Source organism: Echinops telfairi, unplaced genomic scaffold (genome assembly GCF_000313985.2).
Source record: "Echinops telfairi isolate 266 unplaced genomic scaffold, ASM31398v2 ScPeMD7_443;HRSCAF=831, whole genome shotgun sequence".
Classification (NCBI taxonomy): domain Eukaryota; kingdom Metazoa; phylum Chordata; class Mammalia; order Afrosoricida; family Tenrecidae; genus Echinops; species Echinops telfairi.
Window position 1 is genome coordinate 82,769,266 of NW_022104341.1, and position 4,285 is coordinate 82,773,550.

General features: G+C 40.7%; 1 long non-coding RNA gene across 1 annotated transcript in view; it reads left to right on the forward strand.

Annotated features, from left to right (window-relative positions):
- Positions 1-6: 6 nt before the first annotated feature.
- LOC123521903 overlaps positions 7-4,285 on the forward strand; it is a 5,952-nt gene continuing 1,673 nt past the window's right edge. Inside the window, exon 1 of the long non-coding RNA XR_006680254.1 lies at positions 7-133. This is a non-coding gene — a long non-coding RNA (uncharacterized LOC123521903). The remainder of the gene's footprint in view (positions 134-4,285) is intronic.

The window sequence follows — 4,285 nt, forward strand, 5'->3', positions numbered from 1 at the left end:
AGGGGCCTCTTCATCATTGATGATAAAGGAATCCTTAGGCAGATCACTGTAAATGACCTCCCTGTTGGCCGCTCTGTGGATGAGACCCTGAGACTGGTTCAGGCCTTCCAGTTCACGGATAAACATGGAGAAGGTGAGTCTACATACCAGAATGGTGATGGAGATGGATAAGGGGGTAAGAACAAAGCTTGTCATAGGTCTCCAAAAACAAGAAGACAAAATCTCTATTACTGTGGGCTGAAGGAGGTTTGGATAATGGGAAAGCTTAGAGAAGAGAATGTAAAGACTTTTGTACCAAGTAAATAATCCTCCCCCTGTCCTGTTCACTTAAGACTCACTCATGCTGTTGGCATGTGGAAGGATCTCCTAGGTACCCGAGAGCAAAACAAGGAGTTGAGAAACATCGAGATTTGAAGCAGCCATTTTGACCAGTGTTTTTTAGTAGAGCTTACCCTCTAGCGCATATTTGTTTATAAAATTATAAAGGTTATAGAAAAATAATCTATTGTCAAGGTTTCGTGAGGGAGGGAGGGTGGGAGGGAGGCTGGTAGAAATGGGTAGCTGTTATCGGGCTCAAGTGGGAAGAGAATGCTTTGAAAATGATGGTGCCATATGTGCAAATGTGCTTGACACGTTGGAGGAATATGGATTGTGATGAGATGTAAGAGCCCCCAGTAAAAGTATTAATGATATATATAAAGGTGTATACATTCCGTTTTAAAATTTAATGCACGTTGGTGGTGCTGTGGAATAAACATTAAGCTGCAAATTATAAGACTGGTGGTTCCACACTCAGCAGCCACAGCTGCTTTTTGGAAGAAATTAGATTGTTTGCTCCCATACCAGTTTACAGTGCAGAAGACCTAAAGAGCAGCTCTACTTTGCCCTGTAGAGTTAGTTACTCTTTGTTGAAATTCAGTTAATGGCAGTGGGGTTTCTTGTTTTGTTTAGAGATTTGGAAAATAAAAATGGGAACAAGATAAATGACATTTCTTAAACCTTTTATCTTGTATTTTTTATATCGTTAGCTCATACAACTCATCATAATCCATACATAAATCAGTTGTGTAAAGCTCATTTGTACATTCATTGCCCACATCATTCTCAAAACATTTTCTCTCCACCTAAGCCCCTGGCATCAGCTCATTTTTTTCCCCTCCCTCATAAACCCTTGATAATTTATAAATTATTATTTTGTCATCTCTTGCCTTGTCCGATGTCTATCTTGTTTTCTAAAGTAGTTTTATTGGGACATAATTCTCATATCATGTTCAAACTTTTTAAAAAAATATTCACAAATACATTGTGTTGCTCCAAGTAATGACTGCATTTGTAGAGCCAGTTATATCAAGTTTACATAAATATTAAAAGAAAAGTAGGGGAGGATTAGAGGGTTTCAAATGAAATCTCAAGTCCTTGAAAGTGTCAGGATTAAAGGTATTGTTTTTGTAAGTCTGGCCCTTGTGATTTTTGTCTTTGACAGTGTGTGGGCTTCACCACCCCCCACCCCCACCCCCACCCCCCCTGAGTGAAGCTGCTGCTAGAACTGGCTTTTGGTTATTTTTTAGGGAGTTGGCTACTGAGACGCAGGTAATGCTGGGTATATAGAAACCATTTCAAGCTCAATGAAACTCAAGGACAGGCAATTGTGGTCAAATGCACAGAGAAGGGCACAGGCTGCTTTGATTAATTGACTTTGGTGGACATTTCTTCCTTACTGCATGTGACTTTTCCTCTGGTAGAAGAGTAGTTCGGACTAGTTCTCTAAGATCCATTTCACCTCTAAATCTAAATTAGTGCTTTAATTTGAGGGACCAAAAGTGATGATTCACGGGAAAGGCGGACTAACATGGATCAGTGATTACTGACACTGACACAGAGATAACCTGCAGAAACAGTCTGATGGAAAGAGACACTTAAGGTTGCCACCTGGTGGATAGTGACCTTAAGCACAGAGGCAGAGGCAGAGGTGGAGGGAGAGGAGTAAAGTGAGCCATGTTCTGGATCTAATTAATTTTCAAGCTTTACCTATAGGTTAGACTTTTCTGGGCAAACATTTTTGTAACACTATAAAACATGTTTCTTTATTCTGTATTGGTCTCTGTTGCTTCTTATCACATTAGCCTCCTGGCACAATGTTATGTCTCAGTAATTCCCATTTGAAAGCCTATGAATGACAACCACTCTTAAGTACTTTACAGGATAAAGGCTGGGATTTCTACTCCTGTAAACAGTTACAAATAGTCCTGGGAAACCTATTATAGGGGGTGTCCTATGAGTTGATAGCAATGACTTTATGGTTAGGGAGCCCTGATGGTGCTGTCAACTAAGCATTGAACTGCAAGTGTTTCAAACTCATTAGCTACTGAATTGTGAATTAGCAAGGCTGTTCTTTCTGCTTCATTATTTTTTAACCGAGGTCCATTTTTTGTGTTATTTATAATTGGACTATTTTAAAGCACTGTGTTCTAGGCAGAGCAATGTTTTGGTGCCTTTTTTAGTTCTTGATAGCAGCTTTCTGGCTCTGGCCTGGTCTTTTGTGCTCTTTATTCTTGTTGATTCTGTGGGCTGACAAGTCAGTTGTAACTCAGCAGCCTGTGGGCAGAGTAGAACCTGCCCCATTGGATTTCCTTGGCTGTGATCTGATAGGAGCATATAGCCAGGTCTTTGCTCCCACAGATCCACAGATGGCAACCACTGCACCACCAGTGCTCCACTGTTGATGTTCTTGAGTCGTGGAATGAAATACACTACTTGGTCCTGCTCTATCCTCAACAATTGTTGCTGGATTTGAACCCATGATGGGAGTTACGTTCTCCCTCTATCTCATTGAAGGTTTTTGCTCCCCCCGCCCCCCACTAATTTCTACTTTTCGAAGCATGTCCCTTTCCAGGGAGTCTGTCTCCCAATTCTTGTTTTTAAGGGAACATCCGTGCTATATCTCATCAACAGACAGGTGCTCATACTTCTCTGCCTCTGGTGCTTAGGCTTTGGTGTTCACACAAGTGAATACATAGTTCGATGGAGATTTTAGGAAAACAATGGCAGCTGGTTGTTGGCTTTTGTTGCTTTTAGATTCTGACATCTGAAGAAGGCATATAAGGGACTTCCTTGGGTGAGACTCTGGTTGCTCCATTATTGGACTTCAGTGAATACATGTTTCATAGAAGACAAATAGCAAAACCCACCAATGGTTTGACATTCCCTTGCCTCACTTTTCTCAGGCTAGCTTAAGTGTAGCTAGCTCAGTGATGGTGGGACATGATCGAAGGCTGCTTTCTGCAGTGTGTTAGAAAGATCCAAGCCTCAATGAAATGCAGTGATCTTTTAATTACAAACGAGTAAAAGGTGTTTTACATAGTAAAACATGCAGAGGGCCTTCAGTTGGGGTTATGCCTCTGTGTGGTTCGGGCTGTTTTGGATAGGTTTTAGGCATCCTCTACCACAGATGCAGACTGGTTGTTGCCTATACATCACTGGAACTTGCCTACCAGAGGGAAGAAACAGCTTATTGTTAAAGGGGTTAAGAAAATACGAGATTTCAAGTAGGACCGACATGGACTCAATAATAGCTTTTACTTTTGGCTTTAGAGAACGAAATTTTTTGACTGTGTCTTCTTGGTTTAAAAGTAAAATTCTTAGGTTTTATTCATGCCACATTTTCTCTTGTCCTTAACCCCAGCATTCTTGGCTTGTTGATGTCCTTTGGCTTGTAGACTATCTTAATATAGCATGGCCTCCCCGTTTCTGTGTGTCTGTCTTTTTTTCCAAGTCAGAAACTTAACCCACCCTACTCTGGTATGACCTCATTAACATAAAAAAAACCCCAATTCCTCAAAGGACCAGGGTATAAGGTCCAGGAATTCTTTAGCATTATGGGGACACACAAATCATTTTTGTTTCTTTAACAGGATCACACCTTTCTTTCTCCTTATTTTTCCTTTATTCCTTCACTCAAGTTAATTAGTTATTGCCTTGCAATCCCTGGTAACTAAGTACTTTTTTAGTGTGAAAACTTTCCTTGACTTTTTCAAAAAAATACTTTTATTGGGGGCTCTTCCATCTCTTATCACAATCCATATTCCTCCAACGTGCCAAGCACATTTGCACATATGCCGCCATCATAATTTTCAAAGCATTCTCTTCCTACTGGAGCCCCTGATATCAGCTCCCCATTTCTTCACCCTCCCTGCCCTGCCCAAATTCCCTCATGAATCCTTGATAAGTTAGATTATTTTTTCCATATCTTACATCATCTTCCTCCCTTCACCCATTTTTCAGTTAT